Source organism: Chiloscyllium plagiosum, unplaced genomic scaffold (assembly GCF_037043375.1).
Source record: "Chiloscyllium plagiosum isolate Xiang-an unplaced genomic scaffold, Cpla_swu_hap1 HiC_scaffold_24, whole genome shotgun sequence".
Classification (NCBI taxonomy): domain Eukaryota; kingdom Metazoa; phylum Chordata; class Chondrichthyes; order Orectolobiformes; family Hemiscylliidae; genus Chiloscyllium; species Chiloscyllium plagiosum.
The window spans coordinates 53745225-53759153 of NW_028270162.1; the positions used below are offsets into that span (position 1 = coordinate 53745225).

At 41.0% G+C, this 13929-nt stretch overlaps 1 pseudogene across 1 annotated transcript in view; it reads right to left on the reverse strand.

The window, feature by feature from the left end:
- Positions 1 to 6779, reverse strand: part of LOC122562828 (ornithine decarboxylase antizyme 2 pseudogene) — a 53092-nt pseudogene extending 46313 nt beyond the window's left edge. Inside the window, exon 1 of the transcript XR_015761313.1 lies at positions 5779 to 6779. The product of XR_015761313.1 is annotated as an ornithine decarboxylase antizyme 2 pseudogene (transcript). The remainder of the gene's footprint in view (positions 1 to 5778) is intronic.
- Between the last annotated feature and the right edge of the window lie 7150 nt (positions 6780 to 13929).

Here is a 13929-nt window from a genome sequence, read left to right on the forward strand (position 1 = left end):
ATTGACTGAAATAATCTTTAAAAAGAACACTATTATCTCAAACACACTACAGTATTCAATTTAGACAGAGAGGCAGTAGAGTTTCTCACACTTGACCCTTGGTCTCATCACGAGCAGTATAGAAAGTGTTCCTACACCACATGGACGGCAGCTCAACCCTATATTTTCAAAGAATTAGGGATGGGCAACAAATGCTGGCTGAGCGAGCAATGCCCACATCCAAGAAAGAATTTCACAAAATGGAGGAAACCAAAGTAAAAATCCACCCCACCTATTTTGGGTGGCATGGTCCCCCCTTAAGCAGCAGGTTATAGTCCATCAAGTGATGCACTTCCATAGGTAGGGATTTCTAAAGCAAAGACATTTGCAGACAGCATGATATTTTTGTCCTGCTAAATAACTGCTAAAACAATAAGAAAGTTCTTTCAAAACTCATCATTTGCTCACAGTACAACTTGGGAAAGGTGTGAGCATTTGGTAACAGAAGGAGGTGTGCAGTTGTTTCTGTTTGCTACTAGGAGCTGCATGTGGCAACATGGAAATTGTAAATGCACTTAACCAGCAGAACAGCCAAAATGGAGTAACAAGAGGTCTGTTGAACATTTGTCAAGAAACAAAATCTCAGGACACGGTCATCGCCTGGGTAAGGCTAGACTTTACTGCCCGCCCTAAGTTGCCGGTGATGAGTGACCTTCCTGAGGCACTGCAATCAGAGTGTTGTGATGGAACTCCCTTCCTAATTCTGAGGTTGTCCCTACCTCCTTACTGCCACTATGGGCAAATCAAAAACATGGTCTAAAATGGTGAATGGTTGCAGAGCTCTGAAATGGAGGGGGTTCTGGGGGTCCTAGTACATGAATTATACAGAGATGGTATGCAGGTACAGTAAGTAATTAGGAAAGGTAATAGACCATCATCATTGACTTCAAACAGAATTGAATGCAAGAGTAAAGAGTTTTTTTTATATTTAATCTGTTCAGAGATGTTATGATATAGCACTGGAGCAGATGAGACTTCCTGGGCCGCATAGCTCAGAGGTAGGGACATTACCACTGCACCTGAAGAGCCCTAAAAGGAGGTCACGCTTTGGTTATACAGGGCATGTGAGACAGCACAACTCGAATACTGTGTACATAATTGGTCATTTAAGAAAGGTTGGAAATGTTTTGCAGGCAATTCTGGGTAGATTGAACAGACTAATATCAGGAAAGGGGCAGGGGTTGTGCTCTTATCAGGACCAGCGGATAGGCCGGGCTTATATCCTCTAGAGTTTTGAAAAGCAAGAGATAATTTGATTGAAACTGTTCTGAGGGTTCTTGATAGAGGTAAATGTAGAGATGTTTCCTCTCAAGGGAGAAACTAGAACTAGGAATGCCAGTACCAAAAGCACCAGCTGCCCATTTCAAACAGAGATACAACAATTTTCTTTCTCCTGGAGGGTCATGAGTCTTTGGAGCACCCTTCCTAAAATGTTGGTGGAAGTAGAGTCCTGAAACATTTTCTTTTAAGACAATGGTAAACAGATTTCTGTTAAGCAAAGGGGTGAAAAGTTGTCAGGGGTCAGCAAGAATGAAGATTAGAGGTTATAACCTGATCAGGAGGAGAAAGTGAGGACTGCAGATATTGGAGATCAAATTCAAAAAAGGTGTGGTGCTGGAAAAGCACAGGTCTGGCAGCATCCGAGGAGCAGGAGAATCGACAGAAATGAAGGGCTCTTGCCTGAAACACCTATTCTCCTGCTCCTCAGATGCTACCTGACCTGTTGTGCTTTTCCAACGCCGCACTCTTATTATCAGAATAGCCATGATCGTATTGCATCGCAAAGCAGGCTGGAGGGACCTGGGTAATGCAGTACTGTGCTGTTGTGCTAGCCTAGAATTTGCAGAGTCTTTTTTTTTGAAAAAAAGAGGTAAACATGAACCCTCAACCTTCTGCCCTTGATCTGGTGTGATCAGACAACTAGTTACACCAGTTCAAAATGCAGTTTTTAAATAGTCATTTGGTGGTACAGAGCTCAAGTATTGCTGAGAAAATATATGTTGCTCAAGCTTTGTCTTCCAGTAAACAGTGGAGGAATTAGAAATTCAAGGGGAAGACTACATTTGTACTGCAGGAGAAAAGAGCACTGATTGGTTGGTAAGTGCATTCTGATTGGCAGAGGTGTAGCCCTGGATAATGCACATTAATTGTGATTGACAGTTAACAGTCAGGCTTTGTTTATTTGTTTTAAAAAGTAGGAAAGTTGACTGATTGGTCAGGAGAAAGTGAGGACTGCAGGTCAGAGTTTAGAGTGCTGCTTAACCCCGAAACAGCTCCTTGGATGCTGCCTGATCTGCTGTGCTTTTCCTGTACCACACTCTACTCCGATTGGTCAGGGCATTGTCTTGAATAATGAACCAGCAAATGCTGTCATCTATTTTGTTGAGTTGAAACAGATGGTGTGTGGGGGGGGTGTGGGGGGGGTGTGGGGGGGGTGTGGGGGGGGTGTGGGGGGGGTGTGGGGGGGGTGTGTTTTCTGCCTACAAAGGGTGGCACAGTGATTAGCACTGCTGCCTCACAGCGCCAGGACCCTGGGTTTGATTCCCACCTGTGTGGAGCTTGCACATTCTCCGTGTCTGCATGGGTTTCCTCCCACAATCCAAAAGATGTGCAGGTCAGGTGAATTGGCCATGCTAAATTGCCCAATGTGTTAGGTGCATTAGTTAGGGGTAAATATAGGGTAGGGGTTTAGGTGGGTTTCTCTTTGGAGGGGCGGTGTGGACTTGTTGGGCTAAAGGGCCTGTTTCCACACTGTAGAAAATCTTAAAAAACACATCCCCGTGTTTTATCATGTAGCTTCCAGTAGACACAAGTGGCCCACACTGCAAGCCTGACAGTCTTATGTCAGTTGGTAATGTAATTCCTCACATTCAGGATTATCCAGTAAATGCTGTCCAATTGCATAATCACATCTTACGTCAAGCACTATGTTGGGGAGTCCATGGGAGTCAGAAAACAAAGTAGGACATTCAGCCCTTCATATTTCCCCTACCATTTGATTAGATATTGGCTAATCCATATATCAATTTCATTTGCCTATTTTTGTTCCATATGACTTAATACCCTGACCCAAAGATCGCTCACATCTTTGAATTTGCTCAAGTCCTCAGTTGTTGGGAAAGAAATCTGAGCACCTCTACATCTTTGGTTGATGAAGTGTTTTCTAACATCATCCCTATCAAAACCTTTAAAAACACATCAACCACATTATCCTGTAATTTGCTATATTCGAGAGAATTCAAGCTTAATGTGTTAATTTAGTAATTTAGGCATTTTAGGCTTGGTACTACTTTGCTGAGTAGCTTCCCCTGAAAGATCAATAGGTCCTTTCTAATGTAATGTCAAAAACTGAACGCAGTACTCCAGATGGGGGTTTAACCAGGGCTTTGTCCCACGGTAATACATCTTCCATCTCTATGCATTCCAGCCCTGTTGAAATAATAAGATTAAATCAAATGTTGGGTTTTTTTGTATACACCTTCCCTGTGACTATTAGTACTTTCCGTACTTGGATCCCAGAATCTTTCTGCTCTTCCATAGTCCCTAGTTTTTAGCTATTCTTATCCACCTGCAATCTATCAATTTAAAGTGAACTGCATCTGCACGTTTTAGTCCATTCACTTGTGAATTCAATAATTAATGTTCCTTTGCCACTTCCTGCTCTCACCTAGTGTTTACTGTGACACTGGAGGTTGTCGACAATCTTAGTTGCTCAATGATAAATAATTTATAAATATATAAATAAGGAATAATGATGAACAGCTGAGGTTTTAATACCTGGGGCACAACATAGTTACAGTTGCCAATTTGAGAACATCTCATTATCCTGACTTTGTTTCCTGCCTTCTAGCCAGTTGTCTTTCCAAGCACGCTAATTGTTAACAAATCTGCTACTTTTTATTTACATGACACTCCAAAAACCTTGTCAAATGCCTTTTGGAATTTTATAGAAATAACATGAATAGATGCACACTTATCTACCAGTCATCTGAATGATTTTCAACTAGGATCATTAGGATAGGTATTGTCCTTTACAATTCGTTACTGTCTGTGACTGAACTGCTCAGATTTGTCCAAATGTTCAGTCTCTCAGTCCCTAATAATAGCTTCCAGTAGCTCCCCATTGGCATGTAATTGCCAGCCCATCTTCAGTAAATGGAGTGACATAGAAGTGCCGAGTGGATAATTCCTGAAGAGAGTTGAAGATATCAACAATTTGCTCATCTTCTACTTCTAACAGCCTGAAGTTGAAACCATTTGGTCCGAAAGAGTTAATCATCTTTCAACTTGTAAAAAGCAAGGTAGAAATTAAGGAATTTGCTTATTGTTTCACAGAATTTTACAGCACAGGAGGAGGCCATTCATCCCATCAAGCCTGCATCAGTTCTATTACCCAGTGTCAATCTCTGGCTTTTCTCTGTATTCCTGCTCAACATTATCCTCCAAGTAATTTCAACACCCTCTTGAATATCTCAATTGAACCCACCTCCACCACATTTCCAAGTAATGCATTTCATATCTTAACTAATCGTTATGAAGCAGCTTTCCTCCTCATCTCTTTTGCACATCACTTTAAATATTTGCCCTCTTTCTATGAATGGGGACAGCCTTTCACTACTATTATGTCCAACCTGTTTACAATTTTGAAAACCGCATTTGGATTGCCTGTCAAACCTCTTCTCTTCAAGGAGAACCATCCCAACTTCAAATCTGACCCCAGAAATGAAGTTTCTCATTCCTGGAATCATTCATGTAAATTAATTCTGCATTGTCTGAAATGCATTTATACCTTTCCTATAATGTGGTGCCCACAACTATACACAATACTCTAGCTGAGTGCTTTGTACAAGTTCAACCTCACTTCCTTGCTCTTGAAATCTATGCCCCAATTAATAAAGCCAAGAACACTCTGCTTTAGATTACTTTACAGTGTGGAAACAGGCCCTTCGGCCCAACAAGTCCACACCGACCCACCGAAGCGCAAACCACCCATACCCCTACATTTACCCCTTACCTAACACTACGGGCAATTTATTAACTGCTGTCTCTGCCTGTCCTGCCACTTTCAATGATCTGTGCACATACACACATACATCCCTCTGCTCCAACCCCTCTAAAATCAGACCTGCTATTTTATATAGTCATTCAATGTTCCTCCAAAGCGTATCACCTTACTTATCTGCATTGAACCTTTTCTGCCACCTATCTGCCCACTCCACTGACTTGTCACTATCCTCATGGTTTACAATTCTTCAAAATTTATCTGCAAATTGAGTATCCCCTGCACACCAAAACCCAGATCCTTAAGACAGAACATAATAGCAATTTATTATCACATATTTTTTACAAATAAAACAGTGCAAAGTTTTATGAGTAGCCACACAACAGTACCTGTATTAATGACAGAACTCATAGATAAGAAGAAAAAATTAAGACAGAGTTCATCTCAGGTCAATTTCCGTTCAGGGGTAAGCTGATGAAGAGGACTAATGCTGGAATACTCAGAAGCTGCTGAAACTACCTCCACACTGAAAAGTTCCATGTCAGGACAAGAGCGACAAACCTGGAGAACATCACCTCAAGCCAAGACTGACCCTTGGGGACAAGGCTACCACAATGGGAGACCATCGTTCCAGGATGGAATACAAGACCTCCAATTCCAGAACATCGCTTTGTACTTTTGGTAAACCACTTTTGCTGCTTTTTTTTTTTTAAAAATGCAGCTATTTATTTTCTTACCTTTAACTTCTTCAGCAGGAGTCTTCTCCTGGCTGGGGCCAATGAAGAGAAGACTGCCAACCCAGTATGGCAGTCTCAGTCTGGCATGCTGTTCTCATGTTGTGACAGCCTCATCCTGGAGGGGCACTATCGGCTTGGCATTGGGGGGAGGGTGTTTAGGTTTGGCAGTCTTCCTGATGAAGGGCTTTTGCCCGAAACGTTGATTTTCGTGCTCCTCGGATGCTGCCTGAACTGCTGTGCTTTTCCAGTACCACTCTACTCCAGGGTCTTGTCCCAGCAGGCTAGTCTCTGTTTGGAGGTTCTTTAGTAGCGGCTTCTGGTATTCCAATGTGCACCTCAGCCACTCTCTGGGTAGAGGTCTCAACCCGAAAACTGACCAAAAAAGAATTCCATTACAAACATTCCTCCAGCCCAAAATATCAGTTGATCCATTAATCCCAGTTTCCCATCACTCAGCCAATATTGTATCCAAGTCTCTTTTAAATCATGACCTATAACAACTTTCTTCAGTTGTGACACCTTCTCATCAACATTATACTCACTGCCCCATTACCTTTAAAAAAACTCCAGCTAGTTAAACATGATTTCTTGTTTAGAAACCCATGCTGACTTCCAAATCAACCCACCTTTTTCCCATCTGACTATTAATTCTTTCCTGAATAATTGTTCCAACATTGCCCTCATCTTCATAAAACAGAAACTAAACTATTTAGGAAATCAGCCATTTCCTGTTTCAAATTACAATATCACGGTGTGTGTAAACATTACAAATGCATTGAAGGAGAGTAAACAAGAGATATCCCATCAGTCCTTTCTCTCACTGCCTTTTTTCCTCCTCCAGTTTCTTTGTCTCACTTTGGACTTTGTTTCATTTGTATCAGGTCAGCATGTCTAAATATCCTCAACAGCTCAAAAAGATTACCATGCAAAAGCCTGGCTTTACAGCAACAAGAGATCCCAGTCGCACCAGAAACTCTGAAAATAGATTTTGCAAAGCTCCAGTTTTCTGGCAAGATGAGGGGTACAAGTAGGCCATTCAATGATATCATAGCTATTCTAATTATTCTCAACTCCACTTTTTTAGACTGTCCCACAAAGGAAAAGCAACTTTCTGCCTTTATCCTGTCAACTCCCCTAAAAATCTGGTATGTTTAATAAGGTTCCTTCACAATTTTCTAAATTCCAAACAATATAAGCCCAACCTGCTTATCCTCTTCACAGCTGGTATCAACCTCACGAACATGACATTGGTTAGGCCCTTTTGGAATACTGCACTCAGTTATGGTCTCCCTGCTATAGGAAAGATGTTGTTAAACTTGATAGGGTACAGAAGAGGTTTGTAAGGGTGTTGCCAGGGTTGAAGGTTTTGAGCTATAGGAAGAGGCTGAATATGCTGGGGCTATTTTCCCTGGAATGTCAGAGGCTAAGGTGACCTTATAGAAGCTTGTAAAACCATGAGGGGCATGGATAAGGCAAGTAGCCAAGATATTTTTTCTCCCAGGGCAGAGTCGTCAAAAAAATAGAGGGCATAGGTTTAAAGTCAGATGGGAAAGATTTAAAGAGGGAGCTATGGGCCAATTTTTTCATGTAGAGGCTGGTGCATTTTTGGAATAAGCTGCTAGAGGAAGTGGAGGAAACTGGTACAATACCATTTAAAAGACATGTGGATGGGCAAATGAGTAAAAGGGTTGAGGGGAAAATAGGCCAAATGCTGGCGAACAGGACTAGATTTTAGGATATCTGGTCAAGTTTGACCTTCAGCATGGACAAGTTTGACCTAATGAACCTTCTCTGGATTGTCGCCAATATCTTTCCTGAGATAAGTGTATTCCAGCTCCCGAGTAACTTGTATAGTTTTAGCAAAACCTCCCTTATTTTAAAAAGGAATGCAGTATAAAAATTAAGGCCAACATTCCAATGCTTTCCCTATTACCTGTTGAGCCTGAAGCTAGCTTTGTGATTCGCAGATGAGAACTTCTCCAGCTCTCTGCATTCTTTCTCCATTTGAAAGAATATCAGCTCCATTATTTTGCTTGCCAAAGAGCAAAAACTCACATTTTCCCATATTACACTCAATTTTGGCCTTTCACTTCACCAGTCTATATTGCTCCGCTTTCCAAGCCACCCTCACCACTTGCCTTTCCACTCAAATTTTGTGTCATCTGCAAACTTGGCAATACTACATTCACTTTCCTCATCAAAGCCAATAATATAGATTGTAAGTAATAGTGGTCCCAGCACTAATCTCTGTGGCACTCCACCAGTTACAGGAAGTAATCCTGAAAAAAACACCCTCTTTATCCCAACTCTGGCTAATATTTGGCCAATCCTCCATTCATGCTAATATACTACCTCCAACACCATGAACTCTTATCTTATTAAGGAGCCTAATGTGGGGTACTTATCAAATGATTTCTGAAAATCCAAATAAATCTCCAGCAAATCCCTGGATTATCAATGCTTCAAATGAACGGTGATCTGCAGTCAAATCAACCCAACCAAATACTTTAATCATAAACATCCCAGTTTAGATTCCCCCTCTCCTTAAGCCACTATGGTCAAGGCATTACAGGCCTAGTCTATCCATAGATCACCCCGTCCTCACTTCAATCCTTTTGGTCATAGAGTCACATAACACAGAAACAGACCCTTTGGCTCGACTTGTCCATGCCTACCAGATTTCCTAAACTGAACTAGGCCAGTTTGCCTACATTTGGTCAATAGCCCTCTAACTCTTTCCTATCCATGTACTCGTCCAAACTTTATTTAAATGTTGTAACTGTACTCCTGATTTCAGTTCCAGTGACTCAACACTGCATTTTCTCCTAGGACTTTCCTAAGGTGCAACATTGCAAAGTAAAGTCAATATTCTAGATTAACAAAAAAAACAGACAACTAACTTTCTTCTAACTAACATAGCACTTTACCCTGATATTCAAAACATTACACACCTCACAATTATGATGGCTGTTTGATTGAAGAACAAACATTGAATATATGGACATATATTAAACATTACCACATTATAGATATACTCTTCGTTATTCCAGATTACTATATAGAAGTTATAATTTGAGAATCTGAACAAGGCGGACAATGGAATGACTGAGCTTTTTTTAAAAAATGAAATAAATATAAATGCCTGTCTGGCCACATGCCAATAGAACACTAAGCATACTGAAGCTTATAAAAAGTTTTGTAGATGCACATTTAGAATGATTGTAGCTTCCAGACATGGCATTAGAGATAGATTTATTTTAAATTATCCAGAAGAGAGTGTGATAATTTACTCTGTAACCCACAGTGCAATAAAACTGTGGAAGCACCATCACATGGGTGATCCGCAGTACCTTCTCAGGTGAAATAGGGACAGAACAACCTCCTTTTGAAAAAAAAACACAAATCAAGAGACACTTTTGTGCACTGCATTCAAATACTTCTGCTGAATCAGAAAAACTGCCTCAAGTGGCCTTAGATATTACAGATGGCAGTGGTTGCTAGAGGTCAGGCATCTCAGCTCCAAGACATGGCTGCAACGAGTTCCTCAGGGTAGTGTCCTCGGCCCAACCATCTTCAGCTGCTTCATCAACAACCTCCCCTCCATCATAAAGGTCAGAAATGAGGAGGTCCACTGATGATTTAATGACTCTAGTATCATTCAACACTGCTTAGAAACTGAAGGAATCTGTGTCCATATGCAGCAGAACCTGGATTCTTGATGAAGGACTTTTGCCTGAAACGCTGATTTTCCTGTTTCTCAGGTGCTGCATGACTTGCTGTGCTTTTCCAGCACCACTCTAATCTTGACTCTAACCTTCAAGCTTGGCTGACTAGTAACAAGAAACATTGTTGTCGTATAGATGCCAGGCAATGCCTATCATGAGGTAACTTAACTTTACCCTTTGATGCTCAGTGACATTACCATCCCTAGGTTCTTCACTAGACTCATCGCGGGGGATTATATTACCAGAAACTAAATAGGACTGACATATAAATACAATGATTACAAGAACAGGTCAGAGACTAGGATTACTGCAGCAAGTTACTCACCTCCTGACTCGCCAAAAACCTGCCCATCCTCTGCAAGACACAAGTCAGGAGCGTGATGGAATAATTTCCATTTGCCTGGATGAGTGCAGCTCTAACATTCAAGAAGCTTGACACCATCCAGGTCAAAAGAATCCTACCTTGTTAACACCTAATCCACCATTCACTCCCTTCACCATGAGTGCACAGTGGCAGCAATATGTACCTTGATAAGGCGCACTGCACTAATTCACCCAAGGCTGCTCAGACAGTTCATTCCAAATCTGCAACTTCTACCATCTAGAAATATGAGGCCAGCAGATATACGGTAACACCACCAGCTGCAAGTTCCCATTCAAATCACTCATCTTCCTGACTTGCAAATGTATTACGGAGTCAAAATCCTGGAATTCCCTTCCTAATTGCGAGCACTCCCACAGCAGTTCAAGGCAATTAGGGATGGACAACAAATGCTGCCCGAGACAGTGATGCCCATATCCTGTGAACAAGAAAGAAAACAGCAGCACTTTCCCAGCCTCACTGTAAAACTTACTATTGACCATGACAAACACTGGGCATGCACTCCACCTCAGCAAACATAAGAACTTCCGATCACATTGAATGGCATGGTAACAAAAGCTCACCCAGTTTTTTTTTGCACCTGACCATCACCTACTTTTGATAAAACCTGGATTGTCTATTTTGCACAAAGTCAACAGGAAGTGAGACTTTACTGGCTTAAGACAACTATACATCCAATGCTCTCCAGCAACTACACCTATCACCAACACAAATTCAGGGGCTCCTATAAAATCTAGAGTGCACCAGGTTTTTGGTTAAGACTACCGGCAATTGTGGCTCAGATTGCACTGTAAATCCTGCAACATTTAAAATTTCAGAATTAGTAATACAGACATTAATATTGCAGATTTCACATAACTCCAGCTTTTTGTTATATAGGGAAATCAATATTAAAGAATGAAATAGGTGTATATTCTATCCTCATCAGATAAATAAGCTGAGTGGAGAAAGAACCATTTCATTTCATTTTCATCTTCCACATAAGCAAAAGATGAGCTTGTTTTAAGAAAGTAGAATGTCAAGGTAAAAAGAAGAAAAACTGGGGTCCTCCATATACATTGTCATACTTTTACAGGGTTGGGGGATCCCAACTGGCCCAAGTCCACAGAGTTAAGAATTTTTGAAGAAGCCAAAAGGTTGCATATGACAATATTAATTTGCAAAACCCAAAGGGGAGATATCTTTATGGAAAAAAGGGGCTGAAATCAAAAGGTGGGAGCAACAAAAAAAATGAAACTGATTGAACTTACAAATGCCTGAGGCACTGAATGTACTTCAGCCCCAAAGGTTTGCATGGATTTGTGTCAATATCAGACAAGCAGTTTCCATAAACAAGTCTCCTATGAATTGAAAACAACATTTGCTGTTTGTATAATAATTTCCTAGCAGATAATTGAACAACAGTCTTAACTTAAGCTTAGTGGTCTCAGGATGAACAGGAGAAAGTGATGAGCAAAGTGTTAGGCTGTGCACTCTGGCAGAAAGAATAAAGCGTAGTCTATTTTCTAAACGGGGAAAGGCTTCAAAAATCTGAATCCAAGTTCAGGATTCTCCTAAGGTTAACATGCAGGTTCAGTTGGCAGTTAGGAAGGCAAATGCAATGTTAGCATTCATGTTGAGGGGGCTAGAGTGGCCTTTATTCCTGGAGATATGACTTGCACAATAAGGATCTTAAAGCACACAAAATAGTGGAATTGGCCAGTTGCCATCCAGCAGTGAGAGATCTTTATGAATGTCAGATTTTTGGGAGAGAGATGGAGGAGAAATGAGAGAAATTGCATGGGAGGGGTCACATATTTTCAGGGATTCTGTTGCAATCTCATATCCCACTGCTCCGTCACATTCTACAATCAAAAAATGGAGTCTTAGGTTTCATCAATTTCACCTTCACTCATTAGAGAATTGCTTGACAGAGAAACTTTAATGTTTTTCATAGTGGTGGCAATCTACAATAAATTCAAAAAAAGTTATATTGAGCCAGCGCTTCAAACACTTACAAACCCAGAGAATTCCCCTAGACACCAACCCCATTCAACAACTGATCAAACATCAATACCAACTAAACTGGTGGGTGTTATAGTATTTTCTAGCAACCTAGAAGGTAGACAGCTGAACATTTCCCATCATCCAAAAAAAGCTGAAAGGGCTTGTTTTTAACAATTTGATTTTGAGTTTTTGAATTTTCCAAGCCACATTTCAGCCATTTTACATTTTAAATACTGACATTTACTTCACTGTTAGACCAATTTATTTTTCACCTTGTAGTTGTAGAATAGTTCTGTGGTAACATTCACAAAAGGAAAATACTGAAACAAAAACAGAAAATGCTGGAGAAACTCAGCAGACCTGGGATACTACCCGCGGAGAGAAACAGAATTAATCTTTCTAATTTGGTATGGTACTTCGTCAGAACCCCCAAAGTAGTGGAACTCAACACTGAGCCTTAGAGACAATAAAACACCCAAGTGGAAAATGAGGTGTTGTTCCTCAAACTCACTGGAACATTGACGTTTCTGTCTTGGGTTTGCTGCAATGTAGGAGTAAGGTAATTTATTACAATGGAAAGCAACTAGGAGGTCAGGATCATTTCAGGACTGAATGGAGGTGTTCTGCAAAGTGGTCACCTAGTCTGCGTTGGTTGTCTTCAGTGTAGACTGAATGAGTGAATACAGTAAAATAGATTGAAAATACAAGTAAAATGCAGCTTCACCTGGATGGTCTTTGGGACCTTGGACAGGGAGGGAGGTGGTGACTGGGCAAGTGCTACTCTTTCGGCAGTTACATGGGACGGTGCTATAGGGGATGTCAGGAAGTGTTAGGAGTGATGGAGGAATAGACCACTGTGGACTGACAGTGGCAAGGAGGGGAAGATGTGTTCAATGGTGGTATCCTGCTGGCTGTGAAGGAAATAGTCGACAATCCTTTGATCGCAGGGTGGGGACATAGAAACATGAAGGTGATGGGAACCCTATTATTATTTTGTAAGGGGAAGAAAGAGTTAAGGGCAGAAAGGGAACAGATGGTTTAGAGGCCTGTTTAAGACAATGGGGGAGAGGGTGGTCACGTTTGAGGCACCCCCAAGGTGGCAAAACTAGAACAGAATGACAGTTGGAGAAACTGGGATAATGGGTTATGAAGTCATACTTGACTCAAAACGTCAACTGTTGCTCTCTCCACAGATGCTGCCAGACCCAGAGTTTCTTCAGCACTTTGTTTTTATTTCAGTGGGAACACTCCTATCATTTAATAATGGGTATAGATAGTTAATGGAATCGGTCTTTTCCTTAGGATGGGAGATCAAGATTATGGGGCATGTTTTTAAAGTGAGGGGAGAAAGATTTAAGGCATGAGGCAATTTTTTTAAAAAAAAACAACAGATTTGTACTTCCTGAGAAAGTGGTGATGTGAGTACAATTACAACAATGAAAAGAGTTGGATAGATACACAAATTGGAAAGGTTTGGAGGAATATGGACCAAGATCATGCAGGTGTGTCTAGTTTAGTTTGGGATTATGTTCAGCAGGGACTAGTTTGACTGAAGGATCTGTTCCACACTGTATGACCATCAGAACTCCAACTGAAATGGAAGCACAAAATTCAATAGGCTCCTTCAAATGACCACCCAATATCTACTGGGCAGAAAGATTCATAATACTACTTTGTAGAGTAGAGAATTTCTCCCTAGTGTTCAGCCCAATATTTATACCTCAGGCAAGGTAGATACTTTCCAAATGATCTGTTATGTTTTTAATACCTCTGGGACAGGTTGGACTTAAACCTGGGCCTCCAGCTGGGCATCAAGAGAAAGCCCTCCTTCAGCCAACAGATTTTAGATTAGATGTACATCACTATCACATTAATTGTTTGCAAACTGGATACGACCTTCCCTGCAAATCAACAGCAACTACACCTTCAGTCGTGAAGTGCTTTGGGATACTGGGGTATAAAAGTGTCTGTCTCTTTCTTTATCCTATGCAGAGCCTGTAGCCAGTTCAACCGCATTTTAAAATGTAGCTTTAGGGCCAATCTTTAATTAGCCAGCTG